This window comes from Gallinula chloropus (genome assembly GCF_964237585.1).
Source record: "Gallinula chloropus genome assembly, chromosome: 13".
NCBI classification, from domain to species: Eukaryota; Metazoa; Chordata; class Aves; order Gruiformes; family Rallidae; genus Gallinula; species Gallinula chloropus.
This window is the reverse complement of record NC_140098.1, coordinates 896,762-923,478: the sequence shown is the minus strand read 5'-3', so window position 1 is coordinate 923,478 and position 26,717 is coordinate 896,762.

The window sequence follows — 26,717 nt, the reverse complement described above, 5'->3', positions numbered from 1 at the left end:
GAAATCGTTCCTACTGACAAAGCACAGAGCTCATCAGGAATCTGAAACTGAAAACTATTCTCAGTAAAATTTTTTGTACATACACACAAAAACTCTTACAAGACAAATTTGCTAGCACAGGATTGCTGTTGGGGTTTTGAGGTGGCTCTTTTGTTTGGTTGGTTGCTTGTTTTTTTTAAGACTTCTTGTCTGATTCCACCAAGCTCGATACACACCACTTTAATTGTCAAGTTTAACACTTTTTCAGCAATTGGTCCAGGGCACAATTCATCAGAGGATACTTCCCTTAAGTATTCAAGCCTCTCATACAAAGTCTCAAATTCTAAGCACGAAGAGATGACTCAGAAGGCGACAGACAATACAACACACTGAAAACTTGCTACAGATGAAAATTCATTATTTTATAAAGTCAACAACTGATCCAAAGGTATAATTTCTTATCCAGCTTTATGCTGTTTTCAAATGGAAGGTTGGAAAGCAGCTGGTTACTGTACTGTTTATTTCTGATGCTAAAGCAGAGTTTAAGCAGTATTAGGCTCTTTGTGCTAGGTGATAGTCGTGTTTGTACATGATTTAAAAGTTTTAAGAACTCACTGGAATACACTGCACACAGATACAGAATACAAGACTGTTCTTAAAAATTTGTGTTTCAGAAGAACTGATGTTCCACACAAAATCAATGAGTCAGACAGCAACAGTGTGAATCTATTACAGGGCTGTCTCTTCCATAAAACTGTTGTATACATAATATACAAAAATGAAGACCAGGAAAGGGAAAAAAAGCTGCCCACCATCTCAATTCAAAAACATGAGGTTTTAAGCTAAAAATACAACTTAGGCCTTCCAAAAGTGAATTCATTGCATATTGATCAAAAAAACTAAGCAGACATTTTTACAGAGTATTTTTTTTACGTATCATGGGTTCTGCCAAGCATTAATAGAAGATTTTTTTCCTTTTAACATCTAACCAAATATGAAGCTACAATGATTATTTTCTGCATATCTCCTTCCAGAAGGAGAATTAATAGTATTTACATGTTTGACATGTATGTATGGACTTTCCACACAGTGATCTGTATAGCTGCAACCTGGTAGTAATTTATGTCACTAGTGAAGTCTCAGTTGTCTATGTCTGCAATTCAGTCTGGAATTCAACTGCTGTTTGACAATTATAAACACATACTTTGTATAAACACTCCTTTGGCCTCCCCATTTTTTGTAAAGGATAAGATAAGGGAAAAGAGAGTGTTAATGATTATCTAAGACAATGCAGAATAGGGCAGCTAACCACTTTCCCAGTTCAAACTGATGAAATATGGCCCTTCATCCAGGCATCTCCAATGCTGTTATTCTAACTGCTTCTTTCACTAGGTTCTCACCTAACTTTTACAAGGCAGAGCATGGCATGCTGAAATCAAGGGCAAGTGTTAAGCTGAATATTTAAAAACCAGTGCAGATTAAAAACAAATAAAACCCACAGTAACACCTCACTTTGAAACTACTGACCTTGGAATTTGTCATTTTTTAAAGCGTTACCTTAGGTCAGAAGTACCTTATGACATCAGTTGCATATGTACCTGAAAATCAATTTTTTTCACCAGCTGCTAGAGCTCCAGGTGCTTTCATTTCAAATGCAAGTTCACTCTAAATATTTAAATATTGCCATAAATCCAAATAAATAGCAATTTATGGATTATATAAAGCAATATTTACAATAGTCCTTCAGATCAAAGATTCCTTTGATTCCAAATAATTCCATAACTAATTCATTCTTAACACCATAAACACTTTGGTAATAGTCTTATTCTAAATATCCAGAATTTGCCAAATTTCACTGGCTTTTAATGAGATGGCAGATAATTTACAGTGTAAAACATTTTTATACATTCTGTAATATAAAGACTAATGACAGATTTGTGTTCCTTCTGTTCAGCTGGGAGCACAAAAGCTTTCTTCAAGCATCATATTTGGAAGACTATGATTATTTAGTATTGCCTATTCCCCAAGGAAGTTAGTTACAAACTGGCAAATTAGCCTTATTTAACTCTTTCACAAAACCAAGGAAACTCTAATTCCCATAGCAGCTTAATGAAATATTTGCTTCAGTGTAAGACAGGACAAAGCAAGTAGATGACAGCTTCGCTGAATCAGTCCACAGGACAACAAAATTTTGCCACTGGACATCATGACATTAAAAGGCCAGACCATCAATGCATATAGCTCTGCTGTCAAATAAAATGTCAAGTATTCCTTTGCTGTTTCCCCCTTCCCTGAGAAATTTTTGTGTTTCTGCAATTTTTATTGGGGTGGGAAGAGGAAATTAGTAACTTGCTTTTCTCTCACACTTCTCACACTTCTCTTGTGGAATCTCAACTTCTCTAGTGGAATCAAACAACTATAGGAATGGCTGTAAACCTGAATGTTCAGAGCAAAAAATTTAGGTGTATTTTTGCTACATGTGCTTCTGGACATATACCCATCAGCAGGATACAAGCACAATGAGATCTCTTTTGTTGTTGGTGGTGTTTTTTTAATATTGTTGCTTTAATACCTACCACAAAAGGTTTAGCTTCAGATGGCTTGTGATTGAAAAGCCTGGTTGTAACAACAAATTGTCTTGAATGTTAATATAGAATTGGTGCCTCCAGACATCTTATTTAGCTTTATCCATTCTTAGATTTCTAAAGCAAGGGATTCCATTCAAATTCCTTGGCGAACTGGCCGTACTGCTTTCAGCAGCAGCATCAAAGACTAACTTCCAGCATCTGTTTGGGCATACATGCTGCTAGACTCCTTGAAGTGTTTATTTTTCCTTGAATAAGCTTCCATTCCACAAAAAAAGCTCTGATTTTAGGGCTGGATAAGGATTTTTCCATAATCATTAATAAATCTTTAGAATCACCCCAAATTATCACAAAATCAATGACTTAAGTGTTATTTACTAAGTCAGTATTTCCTTTTCACCAAGTCCAAGGAAATGATACTGTAATAGAGCATTTGCCACACTAACATTTTCATCATAACTAACACAGGCTAATATTCTGTGTAAAATTACTACCATGAATTAACTTTATGTCTGTAGAAAATGAGATTGTATGTAATTACTGATTTCCATTCACAATAAACTAAGCAAATTATCTTCACAAACATAAATGCACCATAAATTTGTTTTGAGGCATAATGAAGAAATAAATTTGTGAAAGAAATATGGACTGAATCTGCCAAATTATTGTAAATGATAGCTTCTTTAAAATTAAGGCATGTAATTGCAATTGGAAAATGTTATCCTCTTAATGGTTGTATTATTATTTAGGTAGACCAATAATCCTCTTTGCTGATGCCTCATTTCTAAACTATTGGCAGATTTTATGCATTTTAATATCAAAATGCCATGCAATCTATAAATAGAATGATTTACCATTTGCAGGATTAGGTTTGTCCTAATGAATTTTAGAGGATTTTAAAAATGGGGATAAAAATGCTTAGTAGAAAGTCTCACATTTTTGCTGCTCATATTATTTAACTGAGTGTACTCATTCAATAGACAAGATTGTTTTAACATATGGTTCCCTGAGTTTAATGTTAATGAGTGGAAATCACCATACTGAATATGACATTTTAAATCAAATAAAGCAATCAGTTTGATGATGTTTTAACAATTGCACATTACATCCTGCAATAAAATTGCAAAGTTAACTTCTTTAAAATGCCAGAGAAATTAAAACACTCGTATTGTTGCAATGCATCAGCATTATTTGACATTCCAAAAGCACTAAATTACGTCTGATACACCCTATATCTTCTTGATGACCATGCATTTTAAGACATTGTTAAAAATTTCAATTTCTTTTAAGGAGCCAAGCTTGTAAAAATATTTCAGGTTTTATTATATTCACTAATGTTAGTAACCCTACAGACTTCATCAGGACACTACTACCAAAAATGGGAATTACTTCTCTTTTTCCTACTCCTACCCCCTATGTTATTTTTTCTTTCTATGTTACTTATTTTTTTCCTTTAGAATATATAAAAAATAGGAAAAAAACCCCACAAACAAACAAACAAACACCACCACCACCACCCACCACCCCCCCAAAAAAACCCCAACTACATCCAAGTCATCAATTGAAGTATCTAGCAATCAAATCAGGAGGAATTGTTACAGATGCATTTGCTGATGCCATAATGCCTTGCAGCTTTCCAAAACAACAAGCACTGTACACAGCAAAAATTCAAAAAGGTATCTGAAAATACAGGACAGTTGCTGTGTGATGCTGCCAGACAGTACACAATAAGGAACCACATTCCAAATTTCCTCCTCAGCGCCTCTTTTTCTTAAGAGATGTAGGTATAGGTTAGCCAAACAAATCCCCTCCCTCACCAGAGGGCTTTCAAGGTTGATCTCATCCTTATGGCTACCTTGTCTCGTCCTGTGCAGCACCCCTTTATCTGCCTCCTTCCTTCTTTTGTACCTGCCATAGCTCTGCTTTGGGGAAAGGGAATCTGGCAAAGCTGAAGTGCAAGAGACACAGAAAATAAGCCTTTGAAAGCCTGCCTTTCTCAGGCAGATTCAGGTTGGAAGTATCCTAATATAAAAGTAGATCAGATTACAGAATTTCTACACTTTAGCCTAACGAGTGAGGGAAGGATATAGTCACCTTTGTCTGGACTCCCCAGATGCCTAAACCAGCTTAGACCAAAACAACTATTTTATTACTGAATTATGGGCATTTCCTTTCTTACTATGTGTGCTAGCACCACACCTAGGAGATGGGGGAAAGCTTTCCCCATTGCTCTCACTGCAAAAACAAAGCTACAGGCCAAGCAGAACCTTGAGATAATGTTTACACTTAAGAGGTTAGGGCACCCTTACCACATTTTTGACGTAAAATAAACCGGACCTAAGTTGTAGATTGAAAGAAACAGCTTTGCTTTGCACTACAATCGTTAGGAATAGAAGGGTTTTTTTCTCAAATAAGCACAGATATAGCAACCTAAATGCCACTACATCTCTGTTGGCAATAGCTTCCAAGTTGAAAAAAAAGCACAACCAACCACAGACCCCTGTCTGGTGTTACCAAGATGGTCTAAAATATTAGACATGAAATTCAGTTTTAAAAAAAGTAGGCTTTAAAGCAATGTTAAAGTCCTCCTTCCTTGTTTGTAGAAAGAGTCAGTATTGTTCTCATTCACAATTTTCTTTTCAGATTTACAGACATCCAAGTTTGGGTCTCAGATTCAGACTCTGGACAGTGAAAGTACAGGGCAGGAAAGAGTGGCCTTGAAATTTTTACCTAAATAAAACTAAACTTGCTAAACAACCACCCTTCTTCTCAAAAAGTAGAATGCTATTTCAACAATGCACTAAGTCAGCTGAAATTGCTAACATTATAAAAAGTGCTAGTTACCCCTGAACTAAACAGAATACTAAATATTGGGAATTTTAAAATAAAGGGTATTTTTTTCACGGATGGTTCATGAGCAACACAAGAAATTGTAGGTTCTGTATACAGCTGTTTGCACTCCCTCTCTTCCATGCAGGGCCTTGAGGAGACACCTGTGTTACATACAAACATACAGAATATTCCCCACAGCCTCATACTTGGGCTGCAGCATCTCAGGGCACATAACTGAGCTCTGCTCCTGTCACTGAATTACTGCCTTTATCAATGAGGCAAACACTCCAAGTGGCAACAGCTGAGTTAATGCTACTGCCAACTACTACATAAAGCAGTGGTAGTAAAACTGAGTATATTGAGATTCCACCATAGTAAATTAGTCTGTAATGAGGAAGTGATTCTCAGTCATCCAGATAATCCAGAGAGATCTTGTTCTTTGCTGACTGCCCTAAGTATAGGAGAGTTTGAATCTTAATATGAAATCATTAAGCCAGTTTGGGTTTTTGTCAGGTAGTCCTGGGAGTAACAACAGGTAACCAGATATGATCAGTAATTAATATAAGCAATAACAAATAGTAACTGCACATATCCTACAAAGCATTGGAAAAGGACAAGCATGTACCACTGAGCAGAATCCACACATTTTAAGTTCATTTAATCATTCATTGAAAATAGAGAAAACTCAGTAAACCTGGGGAAAAGGGCAATTTAACCTGCAAGTTCCCCGTCTTCTTCTGTATGAACCATGTAAATTGACATTATATACTGACCACTAGATGCTTACTAACATTCCCAGTTTGACTTCTCCCACCATATACTTTCAAATCAGGCTTAGCATGTTCCTCCTTACCTAAGAGAGATCTATGTGGGCAATAGCCCTGTTCTACCAGCAGAAAGAAACTCTTACATTTGGGATCACAGAATCTTGCTTTGTTTTCTGTGAATAAACCCTGCCAATGACAATTCCTGACTCCTTTATATAAAATAATTCCACATTTTAAACACCGAAATCAATCTGATTCAGTGTCAAATTCATTCAGTAGTGTGGGCTAAAGATCAAAAAAACTAAAGACTGCTGCCTGAAGTGTCATTAGAAATGACACTTAGTTATTTGATTTCTTACTGCCTTGTGGTCTGCTGAACATTTAAGTGCAAGGGATTTACCCCCCCAAAAGATAGTTAAGGGGTCATTCTACATAGGAAAAAAACCCTTTTCATTTAGAAAATGTTTTAAGAGGATTGGATAGTGTAATTAATTAGTATTTTTTTGGGCTTTGGTCTCTGGAATGAAGGGAAATACTTTAAAATAGAGGTACTGCTCATTAACGTGGATGCCTCCCCAAGAAGTTTGGTGCCAGACCAGATCTGTTCTTTTCCATATGCAGAAAACACAATTGATGTCTGAGACCTTGTGGATAATCTCAGCCCTGGAGGGCTTCACTGCAGACAGCCATAAATTACTGCAGTCCTGAAGTTATGTTTTAAGCCAGGGGCTGCACAGAACCATAAATACTTCTGTAATGTAGAAAAGAAGTAAAGACAAGTATTTACTTTCAAAAAGGTGTCTGTGAGTCAATTCATGAGTCAATGCATCTTTTTTCTCACTTTCCTCCATGTATAAAATGTGGAAAATGTATTTATCCAATAGTTAAGATTGTTGCAGGACTGACTAATTCATTAATGATCACAGAGAACTGCACTGCAAGCACTGGAAGCATCCAAAGAACTAGCTATTGCTCTGTAGTTATTGTTCCTTGTGTTTATGAGGGGGGATGAAGGGACTGTGCTGCTATTTGAAACAGAGCATCCTGACCCAGGTAATTCTCATGCTGTTACTCTTACTTCAGGTTATTACAAGACTGGATAGAAAGTGAGGAACTAAGTGGAAAATTGCATTGCTCAAAGAAATGTAAATGCTTTCTTGGAAGTCTCAGAGTTGGACGTCTGTATGAAGCAATTTTGGAGAAAGGGCTAGAGGGGAAGAAAAAAATTACAAGAAACAGTTCCCACACACAAAATGCATCTCTTCCATGAAGCAGTGAGCAATGTGACATGAGTTGAAGAACACCACTACAGTCATGGATATCTGGCACCCAGGCATATTTCTTTTTCCACAGAATACAAAAGAAAAGCTGAGAATGTATTGAGCTGTTAATTAAAAAAACTGAAACAAAACCAACAAAAAAATCATAGAAGATACAAAAAACACTAGAAACAGCCACCACACCAGCAGCACCAAGGAGTACTTAAATATATTTCTCTGTTCATTATACAACAATCACAGTAGTTCAGAAAGAGCCACAGACTGACAGTGAGGAACTATGGATGGAAAAAAAACAAACTTGATACTAGGAGAAACATTCCTTGTGTGGTACAGTGTAACATAATCTGAGTACTGCACAGCACATGTTTACAAGAGAGTAACTCCTAATTGTATCAACAGTGTTTTTCATACAAAAGCCAGTGCAAATCCGTAAGGAACTGGCATCTGTTGAAGGATTTCCCCAAGGAAACGTGCTTTACTGAAAACTGGACTTTTAGCTATAATAGCTTATAATTATGGTCTGCTTTCTTAAATCAGCCTGTCCTGCATATATAAAATTTAATTTTAAAAGAATGAAGAAAAAAAAAAGTTTGGAAGGAGAGAAATCTGAAAATTAACCTAGAACATTATCTCTTCTCTTGCTCATGATGCAGACTCTGGTTATATGATCACATATTCACCTCCTCAGCATCCAAGGCTCACCCTCCTGGTCAAGTAAGTTCCCAAATATCTCAAAAGCAGAGCTGAAAAACCTTCCAACTTCACTGAAAGAATTGACACTATCAAATAAACATGGTAGGAGTATTAAGATGAAATAAGTTTTGCAACAGATAGAGACGTATTGACTCTGATCCACAGGTTTAGCAGGCATCCTGAAAAGTTGGTGTCTTCATTTTCAGGGCTGGGAATGACATCTGGAATTATATACCACTCTAACCAAAAGAAATGACATTCAGGATATAAAATAGCTGAGCTGTAGTCATGGAACCAAGCATGGCTTTGAGTCATACATCTGGCTCATGTCACGTTGGATTCTATTTAGTGAATGAATCAGGGTTCTGGTAACAGAACCTGAGACTAAACATGATATGAAAAAATAATGAGTCAATTTTTCAGCTGGTTAGTGGAATACAGAACTTCAGTAATTCTCACCAGGCAAGCATCTGGACCAAATGCATGCATTCACTCTGATACCTTAAATTTCTACTTAGCATGCAGGAAGGAGAAATAATTTTTCCTGATGGGAATTATAAAATTCCCAATTTAATAGGAACACTAGAGGGCAAAGAACTCATTTTAATACAGAAGATACGTTTTGAAGATTTGACTACAATAACAAAGAGTATTTCAAGATTTAAAAACTTTGTTCTGCCATTGCAATGCTGAATGAAAATTGAAAGAAAGAAATGGACTCCTCCACAATTCATGGAATTATTTCCCTCAAGCTCCATATAGACACTAGAGTCAAAAAACAAAATAAGCTTTAAGAATAAGACAGTTTATACACACAAAAAATCCCTTTGTGGTAAGTGCCAGCAAAGAACACATTGTACATTAATTGCTGGTCTCTCAGTCCAGACCATCTGTCTCTGCAATGTAATGAAGGCTGGCAGCATTGCTGCTATTTGCTCAATAACTAAAATTGGGTCTGAACTAAACCCTCCTCACTGTCTTGTTACACTATCAGCTTGACTTTTGTGAACTGAGATACAAATGTAATGCACAGCCACCTTTTAGCAGCAATGGCTTGAGCTTGCTATAATGTGCCTGAAGTTGAGAACAGAGGGTATTAGCAGGGATAATGAGAAAGAAGTGAAACCACCAACCACACCTGAAAGCAGAGCACACTGTAACTGCTGTGCTTTCACATGGTGAGGATGTTCAGTACATATGGCGATAGCTGCCTCCCAGTATTACTGAGCCACCGTGGGGGTTCAGACTCATTCCAGGACTGGAACCTGGAAATACATTTCTACTTGTAGAGATGGCATCTATAAGAACTCTTATTTGACTAATTTTTGTAAGCAGCTGTGAAAGTCTAAGTAGGCTTAGCTTAAATACAAGGATAATGAAATACCAGAAGGCTGGGTAGCAGCATCTGATATTAAAATAGCCCTAAGTTAAATGATCTGCTCTGCAGGAACAGAAATGTAAGCAAGGGAAAGATTGCATTTACCATTTAGTGTTGATATGCAAAAGCAAAACACTGAAGGCAGTTCTGTGGAATTTACACTCCACTGTTCACAGAAGTGACGTGCCATACTCAAAGAACTCAGGAAGAAATCTTCTTGGAGTTTTCAGGGAGACAGCAAAAGCATTCCTCAGCACCCTGCAGATTCTTCCTGCTTTGTGGTACCTACCCAGCCCTGTAGGTGTGGTACATAAGCAGTAATTTCAATACTCTCTGCGGCCAAGATATATCCAAGCTAATGCTCAGCTGGTTGACTGCTCAAGAGGAAGATGTGAGTTGCTCTTCAATTTGCACCTTCCCTCCGGAGAAAACATGCATTGCTTAAAAGGCAACAAGACACAGGGAGGATCTGTGCAGTTGGCAATTTAAGACAAATCTGACTACAATTCTGTGGCAGCAGTCCAGTTACTACTCCCGATAATACTAGTAGTTTTCAGATGTGGCTGGCAGAAAAAAGAATAAGCTATTTTCATATATATGTAATTCACACAGCTCTCTGAAGAATGTGGCCATGTTGCTGCAAAACTTCTCTTTGGAAAGCTGGATTCATCAAATCCCAGCCTGCTGCGTAAGACTGATGATTTTTCATTATTTTCTGGCTTCCAGATCAACTGGGAGAAGGTAGAGGTTCTATTGCTTTCCAGATTTTTGCCCCAGGAAATCTGTCCTCAGATGTCTGTCCTCCCTGGTTTTGGGGGATTTTTTTGTACTGCCAGAATGTTATAAAGCACTCAGATATGTGGGATTCTCAATAACTCGTTGACATAGGGAGCAAACATTTTTCACCATTAATTAAAATCTTGCAAAGAGATTGTGACAGATGGAAGTGATTGAACCTACTGCTATGGGGAAAGGTCAATTCCATTACAATGATTTTCACTCAAAAAATTAATTATTGGCTGTTGAGGATACCATTGGAGAGTCTGAAGAGGATTGTTTCCCCAAAGTTAGAGTTCAGATGGAAGACATTACTGTACTCAGACCAAAATTCCAGAGATTAATATTTCTACTCAATCTATATGCCTAGAAAAATGCTAAAACCTTTTTCATTGATTCAAACTGCTCTCTTTTAACATCAAATGCTTAGTAAATTTTCCAGAATTCCATTCTAGTAGGGGTATAAGTTTTATAAGTTTAGGATGCTTGCTATTATATAAACTGCTTCTCATCTATGAAGATTCAGTGTTCAAGCTAGAATTAGGGGTTTTGTTTCCAACCACCATAACAAAATCAGTACATTTTTCTTGGAAAATGTGGGCTCACTGACCTTTTTTTTTGTCCTGATAGCAGAGTGTGTGTGTGTGTGTGTGTGTGTGTGTGTGTGTGTGTGTGTGTGCCTGAGAAAAAATAAACAAGTGTTCATAACATACATGAAAACAACAGATTTAAAGATGGGAATTAAAAATGGGAGTCCAGGACCCAGTAATGGGCTCCCCAGTAAAAGAGAGATTCAGAGCTACTGGAGAGAGTTCAGCAGAGAGGCACTAAGGTGATTAAGGGACTGCAGCATCTCTCATATAAGGAAAGACAGACCACTTTTTTACTGTGAGGGTGACCAAGCACTGGCACACGGTCCCCAAGGAGACTGTGGAGTCCTCAACCTTGGAGATACTCGTAAGCCATCTGGTTCTGGGCAGTCTACTCTAGGTGATCCTGCTTGAACAGGACAAGATGACTTACAGAGGTCCCTTCTCACCTCATCCATTCAGTGATTCTGTGATCAAAGGTCTTGTTTCTAAATTACTTGTCCTCAAATACTGCAGCCAATCCAGACAGGGCCTCTGTGTGTGCTTCTCTGTATAAATACAGAGAATCTAAGCAATGGATGCAGGTTGTTTGCTTGTCCTCAGGGCAGAGGCAAGATTAACCCAAGTGATGCATCTCATAAGCTTGCACCACCAGATAGATATATATGTATCTTCCACACTATCTGGAACAGCACATGCCTGACATGTTTTTTACTTACCTTCTAAGCATTCCACAATCCAGTAAAAATGGGGACTCAGGAGAAAACTGGTGCTTGACTTTGAGATCCTAAATATGCTATCCAAGCAGCCAATCCAGATGCTGAGGATTAGACCTCCCTGTCTAGAGCATACCTCTAAAAGCAAGCAGATTTGCACTCCTGTCACTGCAACAATACAAATACTGTCCTGCCCCTCACAAAGAATCGTTGAGTTTAAAAACTCTGTTCTGAATCATCAACTCTACGCCAATGGAAAAGCAAAATTTACTCCTCCCCACATTTCTCCTGATTTCTGGTCTAGAAAAGGCCAACAGGAGAGCATTCCTTCCCTTTTAGCAAGAGCACCAATAACAGTGATCAAAAGTTCCCAGAGAAATTGACAAAACTGAAATTCACCAATGGAAAAACCTATTTTTCTAGGCTGCTTATTCTTCCATAGTGTGATTTCCATAGAATACAGCAACAGTCAACATTTTTAGATGTGCACATGATATATTTGGCCTCCTTCTCCCAGTCCTGGGACTGTAACAGCTGATAATGGAGTCAATAGCACAATGTGGACTCTGGATATACTTAAGCACTGTCTGAAACCTGATTGTGCATGACTTTCAGAGAGCGCAAGCCATGAAAAGTATGTTTGATACAGACTGAAACTCTCATCTTTTTCATTTTTATAGTTTCATAGTCTTGCAAGCTTGAAAATCCCTGAGAGAACATGTGGTAAAACAAAAAATAAATGTAAGTAACATATTCTTGCAATTGGTGCCAGGCCAGTGGGACTGAAAATCTGTTGTGCAAAGATATAGGGAAACGAACAATAGTACAAGACCACCCTTCTTTAAGGAAGATAGAAACTCAACATTGCTGTATGAAACAATGAAAAAGCAAGACAAAAATACTAAGCTATATAAGGTATCTAAGTGAAATCTTTAGCTCAACCAGTCTCATTTACTTTAGGACACTTTAAACCTTCTACTAGCGAAAGAGAAATAAACAAGAAGGATGTGAGTTTTCACTCAAAGCTGTTTAGAAACATTCTGGCAGGATGAAGTGACATACTTCATTATTTCTTAATCTTCTAAAAATGTGGCCTGCTGCCAAAAGGACAGTCCCAGTTTCCAGCACTATGATTCACACATCTAACTGATAACTAGTCCTTCACCAAAAGTTTTTCAGTTGTGTACACCTTTACCCCATTCCCCAGACTGATTACAAGGATGTGGTTGAAAGGTTAGGCTGGAGAATAGACAACCATTCTTCTGGTGGCACCTTGCAGCTAGGTCAGCAATGCAAAGCTGCAGGTAATCTAGGTCTATGCTTTGCAGTGACAGCAGGAGAGAAGGAGCTTACTGCAAAGAAAGTTAACTCCTACAAAGAGAACATGTCAACATTTTTGGAACAAATCTGAGGGCTGAATGGAGTATCTGAGTCATGGCATTTTCAATCAAGCCTGAAAGTCCAAAATGAATACACAGTATATTACTGTATCTAAATAATTTATGTAATTAGGTGGATTAAGTGTTTTCAAACATTTTTTTCAAACTTTATATAGGAATAAAGTGAACAACACCTCAAAAAAAGCCACCACATAGGAAAAAAAAACAACCCCTAACCTAAATAAAACAAACTGACCTTTTTTCATGAACAATCCATTCTATGTATTGCTCCTGAATGAGTTCTTGATGTATAAAGGTAGAATAATAGTCAGAAAAACTTCTAGAAAAGCAAAGAATCAAATGATTTTGTTATCTCCATTACGATCAAATGACTTAAGAGCAGTATTTCTTAAGGATGACAGAAATGCATATTTTTTTTACATTTCAAGCCCTCTCTATCAAGGTCACTTATAAACAGAAAGAAATACACCCATTTCAGTTTCTGATAGCCAGTGCATGATTTTTTACACAAGTCTAAAATGTAACTGGGCTTTACTTGTGCATCGGTGGAGGCAATAAAGGCAAAGAAACTTCACCCTATTTTCCACTGCCTGTTAAGTGGGTTTTGGGAAATGCAGGATAGGTTTGTTGTGACTGTTTGCTAGGAGAAAAGTATGTGGTCACTAAGCTACTAATATGCAGGACCAGCCAAAAAAAAAAGTCACTAACATACAGAAAGGAAGGCATTCTTCCTTTTCCTAAAGAAGGATGCAATAGATGTATTCCCAGTGCATGCCAGATTGCTCAGTCAGGCAATGCCTTCAGAGCAATGTCTCATGCTCACTGGAGCAGTGAAGTCTGTGCTATGGGGTGACAATTAACAATTACAATATGGCTTAAAGTAAAAACTCAGTGAAGCTGATGCAAGGAGGAGGGAATGAAGTTGCTTCACTTTCCTTCAGATTCATTTTCAGTTGTACTCTATTACATACACAATTTTTGTTCAATGATTCTTCCAGCATCTCCTGAAAGTGCTGACAGCATTTTTACCTAAAGATCCAAATCTCAACTAACCATACCTTGGGAAGGTAAAAAATATGAATCAACATTTTCCACAGCAATGTACCCCAAAGCTGTAAAAAAATTAAAATAAAAATAAAGTTTCACCATATTAGGTATAATTATAACAAAGCCTAGGTTTTTCTACAATTGTATGTAGTTGATTCCAATCCTACCAGAAAGATCTTCATTAGTCTCTTGTATATTCAAGAAAACACCTGTGTGTTAGGAAACGTAAGTATTATTTTAACACTAATGTTAAATCATTAATATCAGCGAGTACTTGAAATAGAGCGTTTCCAAAGTTATGGTAACTAGCAAAAAACAATGACAAAAGTTCCACACAAATTCTAGTTTGCAAATAAATTTTTGACTAGAAAGTGATTCCACAAAGACATGAATGAGAGCAGTGAAACACACAATTCAGGATCACTCCACCATGCTTGCTCATAACAAAAAAAGAAAAATGAGGTTTATACAAGTTCTTCTCTTTGGCTACGTTTTTCCTACTTCATAATGAAGGAAATCTTTTTTACATAAGTAGCTCCTTGGGCTATTTACATTATCATCATTATTGACATTATTGAGGATTTACATAGACTGGCTTGGAGTTCACCCTGACACCCTCTACATATCAGGCCCACGAGTGATATGTAGGTAGCTCACTGCCAGCTCTATCTTCACTTGTAATCAGCAGAAGGGAAGGCTGTTCCCCTCAAAAAAACCAACCACACGTAAAGAAAACCCCAACAAAACCAACACCGAACCACCAGTGAAACACATTAGCACATGAATGTGGCAATCAATGCTGCCTCAGACATGCCACACTGCTCTACTGATGTGACTTTTGGACCAGAACTGCTCTGTGCTCTGCTCAGAGGCAGGGTTGGAATACAACAACTGACAGTGGACTGGGGAGATAATTCACTCTAAAATACTCCAGATGCTTCCTCAAATGAAGATCAAGCTACACAAATACTTACTGCATGTACCTTTTTTCCTGTGTCTCACACAAGCTGCCTGTCCATGTTGTCAAATCATCTTTATTACAAGCTCTTAGGAAAGCTGCTTAGCAGTGAGATGGATAATCTGGTGGTTTTGTTCTGTCTGTTAAGGAATACTGAACCTATGTGCTGGCATTTTCATGATGTGCTGTTTTCAGATTGGCTGAAGCCAACATGAGCCTTTTGTTGCAGTCGATCTGAATGCAGCTGTTTAACAACACTACAGTGAACAATTGACATACTAGTGCGCTAAAAGAATGATTACACACAGCATGCATCAATCACTCGGCAGAACAGAAGTATAGAGTCATTGTAATAGAACAATATCACATGATAAATACCTTCCCCCTCGAAATCCTTGTGCCTCAGCGTTTAGAGATGATATATGGCCAGACTTCACCTTGACATTTTTCCCCTAGCAGCAGACTATTGTCCTGTGACATTTTTCTTTGAACACAGATCATAGCAATTTTTTTTTCCATGAAGAATGTGAATGAACTCATACACTCATGAAAGGACAGAAACAACTAATATTTAAATGAGGAAGTTCAGACTAACAGCTTTATCTTCTAGGTAGTGTAAGAGCACGATGGGCTTGGCTCCCTTTTCTCCTGTAACATTTACCAGCATTTCTCAGACCCCCCTCTTTCACCCCTGATGCCCAGGATCTATTCTGCACGGTGTCTCAGTGAAGATGATTATTCATAACTCAGGGAAAACAGTTCTTGTTGAATTCCCCAGATGGCTCATTCTTGTGGGGGACAAAGCTGCTTTCTTTCTTACATCATCTTTGGACTGTTTGCTAGAGCAGAGGTGGTTGTGAGGAAAGGAGAAAGCTAACTCATTAAGCTAGCTTTAGCAGCTTACAGAAGGCAGTCTCCAGGAACCTCAGGATTTATGCCTGTAAAAGCATCCTTTCCAAAATCATGACTCCAATGCCTGCCTACCACATCCTGATCTACAGTACACGGAATGTCAGAGAAAACGATGATGTTGTGACACAAGGCTGGGGCTGCAAATTTTGCTCTTTTTCATGAGGCATGGGGAAACTGGTAAAGCTGCCCCATCACAGGCCATTGTTACACATCTACAGGCTGGAGACACATTACTGTGGTAATCTGGCATAAAAAATTTAAGCAGTTATGTGCAGCGGGGACTAATGAGGTTCCCTCAAAAGTACACCCATGAAGCTTTTCATATAGCTTCACAACTTCATGAAGTTTTAGTGACCTGCTTCCCAGACAAACTAGAAAGAGAAATTTTAAAGGAAATAGCATTCATGCTATTTTTCATTTCTCACCACCTGCAAAGCTATGCTAACTTACTGTTCAAGGTTCAAAAGCTTATGGATTGGTAAGGAGGCAAACAATAAACATCTTTTAGCAGCCTTGAGAAGAAAGTAGTATAGCTTAAAGCTTCTTTCTCTGTATTGTCAGCCCACAGATTTGCTACTATGAATTACAATACAAACTCCAGATTTGAGCTGAAGTTGAAGTGATCAGGCATACATGGAAAAAGCAGGTTATGGCAAGGCATGTATTTTATAGCATAAACTTCTGCATTAAATGAAAGGTAATCCTGAAATGTGTAGTATATATGTTAATATATTTTTAAATTCAGAAGAGCTTAAAATAGGAAGAAAGGCACTGAAGCATTTTAAAGATGCTAAAAAAATTATAACACACTGAAGTTCATTATCACTGGTAATATAATTTGATTTCACAAAACCAGTTTGTAAATAATTGCATATGAACTGCACATGGTTGCTCACAGTTTACACATGATTACAGTTTGATTGCAGAGACAACCATACAAACAATGAGCTCAATTTACCCAATAGTTGTAAATGTTTTGTAAATGGATTATGTATACTTAACTCCATTTGGTTAAATGTACTCAGCAAATATTTCTCAGTTGTGAACCCATGCAGGATACTCAGTGAGTGTTTTCTATAGTTCAATGCTCAGACCTCAGCAGAGACTCATCTGCTACCTTTAGACTCACTTGCTTTTCATATTTTGTTCTTTCTTCTCATCTCTCTGCCTTCCTTTATTTTGTTGGGCCTGATCAAAAATCCATTACAGCCAATGGAGAGATTCACATCAATGGGCTATGTATCAGGCTATTACCTTACAAGCCGGTAACATGGACAATTACATGTAATTCACATCTTTTTACAGTGACAGGTACATGAACTTTATCATGTCTGCTGCAGTGGTACAAAGAGAAGAGGGAAGACTGTCTGTACAGTATGTTGAATACCGATGCTGGGAGAATTGCCAGGGGTTGGAATAAAGTCAGGTTCAAGTAACCAGCCAGTCTGATAGTTCTCAGGAAGATTTGTTCAGAAGGCGTCAGGCTTTTCATACCTCTTAAGGCTGTCACATTAGACTGGAAACCGCTCAATTACAGCCTCTTTCAGGGCTCCTGAAGCTGCCATTTCTAGACTCGGCTGACACCACCACAGAGAGAAGCTTTCCAGAACACTTAGTACTTTTCCATCTGTGATTGTAGCATGGTGAATGGACAGCCTCAAGAGACCAGAGAGTGCACCTGTCCAAGGTTTCCATGAGATTTCTGCTAGCTCAGGGTGGTTCCTCAAATTAAGGCAGTCATTAAACCAAGTAACACCACATGCAACACCTCAGGCATGTAGAACAGAAATACACTGAACACCCAGGAATTTGAGGGGAAGGAAAAAAAAATCAGTTATGAATTTTATACTAAATAGGTTTTGGAACAGGGCAGGAGAAAGATTTCTTCCCCCTGCACCATTCTAACCATCTTTCACTTTAGTGTGTTGCCTGCCCCCCCCCAGCCCAATAACAGATTTCAAAAGTAAAGCCACATCAAGCAAGGATGACTTGGTAACCAGTTACTGATCTGAACACAGACAACATGAATTTACCCCATTAGTCAGGGATAGTGCATGGAGAGGGGAAAAATGTCTTAATTTTTTTTTTTTGTCTACATTGCTTTGCAAATCACCAATAAGAATAAACAGTTATTTCTCAAGTGCTAAATTACAGTCCTAAAAGACCATTTGCTAATGATAGATTTAAATGAAAGAAATATTCTTTTCTCTCCCCATCACACTTTATTTATTCACATAATTAGCAAAATGAATCTCTGTATTAGTTCCATCATGTCACACAACAAAAGACACAGATGACTCCAGAGTTAGCTGCATAGCCTCAAAGATTCTTTGTGTTGCTTAATAACCCACCTTTGTTGAAACAGTACCATTAGATCATTTTAAATTGACAATCTACCCCACTTTTGTTTACAGTACATTCACATGCTATAAAAGCTTTTTGAAAGCAAGAAAGTCAGTGACTTACTGCTATGCTTAATATCTCGAATTATAATAAAGGCCATTTCAAGACTGCTGCATGCAAACATAATTCCTCTGAATTTAATGAAGTTATGCCTGTTTATACCATCTTAGAATTTCATTCAGAAGTGTATTTTTGAGATAAAACTTTACAGTACGCTTAGCAGCAGCCCTCCAATCATGAAAAGAATGTGGCCATTATTATATTTGAATTTATTTTTTTAAACAGAGAGAATTATTAATTAGAAAAAATGCCCTCACTTTCAGGGGCATTAGAAAATATTCTTGTTAAAAAGGAGAAACAACTACACTATTAATTATGCCCACTGAGACCAATACAGTAACAAAATCCAACTATAACTTATTAGTTCAAAATAGCTTGTGAAATTATTAAAGATAGCTCTTATAAGTCACTTTCAGGTATACTGTAACTCGTGTCTTTTATCTATCAGTCAATACTAATGTGTTTTATACAAGGACAGAAATCTTGCCACTGAAAGAGGACAACAATCAAATAATTTTTCTTTATTTTTGCTTTATGAACCTTAATTGAATTAACTCAAAATTAACGTCTATTTTGATGGAGCTAAATGAATAAGTGTATTCAGATCTCTTTTGAAAACAGTTAAATATTCTGGGTAGCATAGAATTTGGATGCTTAACTTAACTGGTCTGAGGAATCTTCTGTACTGGTGCCTTTTCAAGGTTCTCTACATTGGGTACCCAGGTACCACTTTGAATCTGAAAACCTCACTGCTTTCCTAGACTGAGAGTTTGGGTCATGGATATTTCTCTTGGTCAAGTAATAACATATTAAGAGTATGTATACTTGACACTTTTTCTCCTTCACCAGCCCTTAAAGGAAAAATTTAGCGAAGACTTTGTCCAGGGTTCATGCCTCCATTTCCCACCACATGAGACCACTGAGATCAGCCAGTCTCTTTAAAGGCTTTGTGCAAGACAGCTCTGCTCTCTAACCCACCAACAAAATGCTTGTTTAGTTCATGGATTTCTTTTGTCTTCTTTTTTTTTTCAACAAAAAGTTAATTATGCATTATAGAAAAAGGGAAGAAAACCAGAGAAAGAGAGCTAAGAAAGGGGGTTGAACAGGTAACAAAGAATACAGAGAAGGGAATAGACAATAGGCAGACAATGGAGTATCTGACAAAGGTGAAACACTGAAGCAGACACTGGAGGACTGAGAGACTGAAGACCTCTCTACAGTACTATCTATGCAGTATGAAAAGGTGGGTTTTTTTTTAAAAAAAAAAAAACAACTAAAGAAACCCCAGCTGAACAGTGCAAAGTATCAGCAGCATCTGGTCACTGCAAGCTTTTTGCTTTTCCTTTTTCTCTCTGCAGCACGTTCAAACCAAACCAACCCGTATGATTTTCAGTTGAGATTCTTAACGAGCCTATATATTTTGATAATTCTATCTAGGCTTGTTTGGTTACAAATGCAATAGCTACCACATACTGAGAGAATTCAACATGTAAAGAATGAGTATTTTCAAAGGCATTTGTGCTTAGGTACTAACTCAGCCAAGAAGATCTTTGTCCTGCCTCTACCTGATCCACAGAAGACATCCACCTACAACAACATGCTGCTGGTCTCAGGTATCTGGTTCAATCTCCTAGGCTCATTCCCCAAGTTATGCTACAAGACACAAATCCTTTCAACTACATACTTAACAAAATCCACTTTTCAAAACTAAGGGATGTTTTAAACCAGCCAGCTTCTCCTTCAAAAAGGTGTGACAGTGGTAAAATATAGTAGGCAACAGCTTAGCATCGGTGCAGGTAGGAAATACAACTTCAAATGGAAGTTGCAGTCATTTGGGAGCAGTGTGAGTCAAAGAAACGAACACATTTTGCCCAAGAAGCGTGCCGGATACATGGTTTCATAACACACCAATTCATTACTTGAGGAGATAGTGTTCTTCCTCTCATCAAATATTAACGATCATTTCAGGAAGTTTAAAAAATCATCTCACAGCAACTTCTTGCAGCCATTAATTAAATTAATGAGCACTATAATATTAAAAGTGTAATTCTCTTCCATGTCCTCAAGTGTTTGCCTAGAAGTCTCTTTCTTTGGGAGACAAAAGAAAAAAAAGAAAATCTGAAAACACGGCAAATTAAAAAGGTGATACCTATATTACTCCTGCACAGACCTGTAATTCTCAGAGAGCAAATATGAAATTGGTTCGTTATCATCTTCTGTCAAGATGCCACAAAACTATTGTTCTTCTCACTGCATCATAAGTACCCTAAACTCCTTGACCCTAATACATACACTGGTTTCCATCACTGTGCTTATCAAGAAAGACGAGAGACACAATCCACCTGTGGTGATTCAGAAGGGCAGAGAGATTCTTAAGGAGAGACTTTCAGCATTCAGAGATGCCACTGAGCAGTGTGTAAGGGAAATGGAGAAGGATTCTGCACACACTCACATTTGGATACCTCAACAAATTTGTTTCTGCTGCAGTTTTATCCCTCTGGTTCTTTGTTCCCACAAACATTCAGATACAGAGGAAGACTGAGGACAGCTGAAAGAGGCGTGCAAGGCTCTCCACCTAGTAATTCAGTTTTAAGCCAGTAAGTACAAGGACTTCAAGAATCATCTAATCAAGAATGAAAAGATAGCAACATATGTCTACTTGTAACCTTCGTGGGTTTGTTTGTTTCCATTTAATAAACACAGAAAAACCTTTCCAGTCATCTCCACTCTTAATAGGATTTTGAGTTTGCTGCATAGTTTTGGTTCGTTTGGAAAGACAATTGACAATGAATATAGGAGGCCTGGATTCATTTCTGTCTACTTTCAAGGGGTATCCTTCATCAAGGTATTTGTGCAGAGCTCCCAGAAGCCTGTTTGAGGAAACTCTATTTAGCACAATTAATGGTCCCTGAAATGACATATCTAAACCAGACCACACTGGCAATGTTAACTGAAATAAAACCACACAGGAACATCTCCAAGAGATGGACTGACCGAAACTTCAGTTGTAATACTGGAAGGCCTAAGGACTGAAATATTCTCACAGACCGTCATGAATATTCAGGTTCCCTTAGCTAAAACATGAAACTAAATTTCAGTGTTCTACCAAAGCAAGCTGTGAGGGACTAGCCTTTTTTTTCTTTTGTCTTTCTTCTCCTTTGTCTTTCTTCAGACACTTCAGTTTGAAGACCTATCATTTGACTCTCACGGAACAGAACCTAGGACATGGTACAGATCAAAATACAAAACTCCAGCCTTTACACAGGCAATCTGTTTGCTATGCATGTACTTCCCACCCCGTTCCCACCTCAGTCTGCTCTCCCACACTGTGTGGATGCTGCACTGTGTTGCACTGACATCAGTCCAGGATAGCATTGCAATGGCTCATAGCCTCTGCACGTCACAGTCTGGCCTGTGTGAAAGCATTTCTTTGAAAGTCTGTTCATTGTTCTGACGACAGCTCCAGGCTGATTAAGCAACAGAATTATAGAATGGCTTGGCTTGGATCATCTAGTTCAAACCCCCTTGCCGTGGGCTGGGACACCTTCCACTAGCCCAGGTTGCCCAAAGCCCCACCAAACCAGGCCTTGAACACCAAATGCCTACATGCCCTTGTAAACAACTCCTCACCAGCTTTCTTGTAGCACCCTTTAGATATCAGAAGGCCACAGTAAAGTCTCCCTAGAGCCTTCTCTCCTCTGGGCTGAACAAGCCCAACTCTCTCAGCCTGTCTCCACAGGAGAGGTGCTTGAGCCCCCTGACTGAGCATCTTTGTGGCCCTCCTCTGGACTCACTCCAACAGGTCCATGTCTCAATTGTACTGGGGACCCCAGAGCTGGACACAGTACTCCAGGTGGGATCTCACCAGAGCAGAAGGGGAGTATCACCTCACTTAACCTCCTGGTCATATTTCTTGATGCAGGCAAGGATACAGATTGCTTCTGGGCTGCAAGTGCAGCTTACAGCTGCAGCTGCATTTCTGCTGTTCGCTGCTGGTATGACTGAGAGGTAGAAGTATTACATTTAGATGAAACTTCACCTTAAACCTTCGGTTTCCAAAGTTTGTTCTGAAAGTGCAGTGCTACAATAAGGCTAGCTGAAACTGCACATGACATTAAAGCTGTGTCTTGAGTTCAGTTTGGCCAGTTACAGCACAATGAGCTGCTCAGTACAATTCCAAACTCTCTAAAGCATTGCTCCATTTAAACTACATTTTAATTGTTTTACTTCAGGTTTGGTTATTTTCTACCTTAATAATATGTAATATTTTTGAATTAAAGGAGAAAATAAAGCCAAACAGCTGTATGCATTATCACCTATAGTGTCTGTAATTGTCTGTATTATTCCAATGAGAAAATCAGAGAGAAGAGAAAATTGGGGTTTTTTTTAAAAAAAATATAGGGCTTTTATTGTTTGCCTTTTTTCTTTTTTTAAACCTGATATGAAAATGAATGAATGATCATGATAAGGCATCACCTGGGAGAAAACCAGAGATGATCTTTTCAGGAGGGCATTGACAGGCAGAGGTCCCAAGCCTCAGCAAAAAAATAACTTTCAAGAGCAAGTGAAAGGGAAAAGCCAAGTCACAATATAATGATACATATGAGGGCATTTTAGGTGGAATTGATGGCAGTTATTTAAAAAAAAAAAAAAAAAGGAAAAAGGTAGATGGTTCTGCCCACAGCTAAATTGAACATGCTAGCTGTGAGTGATGCTTAGACTTGGGAGACAAATTAAGGTATGATGAAAAGGTCTGTGCCATCAGATAAGGAAACAGTTTTATTTTCATTTCTAGTCATTACAGTGAAAAGCCACCAAATGCCTGAAGAAATAATTCTCATTGAAACATACGTAAAACTTTTATCTGACCATAGTGTTTGAATACATTTTGTGTACTGACAAATAAACTCAGCTGACCATAAAGTCTCCATCAAACTGAAAGACCCAAGTGATGTGCCAGTGGCTTTTTTGTCAAACTGTCAGTGTACTCAGGCTCAAAATTCAAATGGTTGAGGTGGTTTCTGGGTTTTGTGGGGGTTTTGGTTTTTTTTGGTTTTTGTTTGTTTGTGGGATTTTAATATCTAAGCTAGTCATACATTATTATACTGTCTATATATCAACATAATGTTGTTGTAATTATGCCCAAAAAATCAAAATAGTTTATTCCAGATTTCACTTGGGAATATCTCAATCACTTCATATACTGATCCTGGAACAGAAATAGAATGTGATCTGGCAGTTTAGTAACTGCACATGCACACACAGTGTTACTTTAGCTTTCCTGTCTTCAGACTGAGAAGAGCCAACAGAGAGTAGTAAGAAAATAAAACATAACAAAAGCAAACCTGAAAAGGGTTTAAATAAATCCACAGATCCACAACACCAGCTGTAAAGAGCTAAGTTTATGACTAACAATACAACCAGCTGAGATGCACAGAACACTCCCTGAAAAACTAATGACCTGCAACAGGCATAGAAAATTATTTGAGTGTTTTGACATAAAAAGCAAATGGAGGGTTTTTCAAGCCTGAAACTAATACTTGAACTTAAAAATATTAGGCTCTGTTATCCCATCTGAGAACCTCCCCTCTTGCTATATAGATCAGAATTTCTGTTTGTTGATCTTATGAACATTATTAGCATATTAACAGAAAGGCTGACTTTTAAGATAAACTCTGGGTTCTTGGGACTACTAATTCAGTTGACAACAATGATCTTGAGATTTCTCATAAACAAGTTGGGGTTCAAGTTTATGCACTGGACACCATCTGCATCAAAGCCATTATATCCCTTGCTACGGTGTAACAGAGTAGCCAGAAGGGAAGTCTGTGGTAGAGAGCTTTTGAACTACAGTATCTTAAATGTTCTGACTCTTCTATTTCAAGATACCTACAACTAGGTGTTATTTTTCTCTTCTCAATCATGCAGATTCTGTAGGGGGGCTGAGAGCCCCTAGCCAGTAATGTGGTGATTGACTACTATCTTGATGCCTACAACTTAAACTTTCCTTATGTGCAAAGTACTTAACTCAGGATCCAACTGCCTTGCATGCATGTGCTCATCTGCATAACCACTTGTGTCAAACAGCTAAGAGGCTGTTCCAAGGAATCTATTTTCAAAAGCATGTAATAGACTGCAAATCTGTAGTACAAGTACCTCCAGTCCTGATCATGGCATGAAAATGTTAGGAATGGACAGATGATGAGACACACAGGAGTTACTACTTACATACTCAAATGATTCCCATTTCCTGTGAATTAAAACTTAGTTCTGATGCAGCTGAGTCCAAAGAAAGGAAGGGTTCTGGGTTCTTCTTTTATAGCCAGATTCCAATTCTTCAATAGATCTAAATCTGTAAGAGTGTCATCATACAGACTCTCATTCAGAAAATAAAAGTAATTATTGATCCAAAAGTATTCTGATTTCAAGGGACTGAAAGAGCACTCCTGGAATCATACTTCACTCACAGCCTTAACAAGTTAGATCCTTGTACTCTATTTCCCTACCTACTCAGAAAATCATATCTGTATCTCTGGACTAACTAAAACAAAAGTGAAATGATAACTAATGGGGGACAAGGCCAGGGGGGTGAGGGGGAATGTTTGCTGAAGAATTAATAATAAAAATACACGTGTATTGCAACTCAGAGACAGAAGCATTACTACACCTAATTCTGGTCACATTCTAGCTGCAGGTGGGTACAGCATTTAAAATTTCATACACAAGACAATAGCATGGATCATTTATTACTTTATTAGTACAGTTCAAGTATATATGTATGACTTGTATTCTTATAGAAATACAATTTGCAGGATAAAACTTCCAACAAGGGGAAGAAATCATTAAATAAATACTAAAGGGAGAAGAAATCATTAAATAAATACTAATCTGCCTTGACTATTCCTACTCTTGCTTCAGTGAGTGACAGTTTCCTAGATAACACTATCTGAGAACACATGGAACCCAGTCTTACATTCTGGAGGAAGCTGTGGTCAGGATCCATCTTTTTGTCGCTCCAACATTCACACCACTGCTACTTAAAGTGCACAAAGGTCTTTCTGTTTTCACTGAATATACCACCACAGCCAAAAATGACAGATGAGGATATGCACATAGAAATACACATATGGGTGTGTATATACATATACTTAATAGATGGTTTGCCAATGTTGCATTTCACAATGAAAGAAGAGGCCACAGTAAAACTCCCTGTGCAGGAAGCCTTTGGTGTTGCAATTATAGCAACATTCTCAAACACTCCACTAGTGCAACAAGGGCAGAGCTGTGTGGCAGTGCACATCTTTTGTGTTTGAAGACAATCATATTTATTAAAAAACCCAACCAATAAAACACCAAATCCTGAGCACAATGCATTCTAATCAATATATTCTTTGCAGAACCTGGAACTTTCTTTTATTAGAAAAATAATAGTATCAAACCCACCTTTTCTTAGGAAAAAAGCGATTTTGATAACATTTTCTAGAATGTAACTCTTCTCCAATTCAGCTGCTAAATCTTAGAATCCATTGCTCTAGTACATTGTCTGTAATGAACTTTTTAAGACAGCAAAATAATTCTGGAGCAATTTTCACTATTGCATACTATGTGATCAATTGCTTGCTGGGAATCTTTTATGATAAACGTAAAGTCTCACACCAAGGGAGAAATGAAACATATTCAGTTTTCAGGTTGGTTTTGTGGCTCTTTTTTTTTAAACTTTAGAAAAATCCCACCACAGACCCAGGTATAGATGATTCAAATAAATGCTGCTATACTCATCTAGCAAGTTTTTTTCCACAATAGTTCCTTGTGACTTTCAACTTGCAGCATTCAGCAAAATACAGAAATTTGTATTTCAGATCTCTTCACTGAAATCCTTGGGGTATGAAATTTACCTAGGACTTAATGCACAGTTTCAAACTACATATACAATTAAACACATTATCTCTGGAACAGGCTGTCTGATGTGATGACTAATATAAACTAGATCTGATCTATACCAATTCAGAAATACTGATCTGCAAAAAACATTTGAAATGCAGTGTCCCAAACAGCAAAGACAATTTCTATAATTCTAACAGACCACTCAGAAAAATCCATTATTCCTTTACTTAAGTTTCTCTAAACTCTTACATTTTTCTTCTGCCAGTTAGACTTTAAAAAACCCCAAACCAACCAAAACAAAAAACCCACCACCACCAAAAACCATAAATACTGTGTTTATCTGAAGGATTTCAAGCATGACTGACTAGTATGGATCTCCGCCCCTATTAGTCTCCCTAAACTGCCTCAAACAATAAATAGTGAAAATAAGAATGACTATATTGATTTAGACCAAAC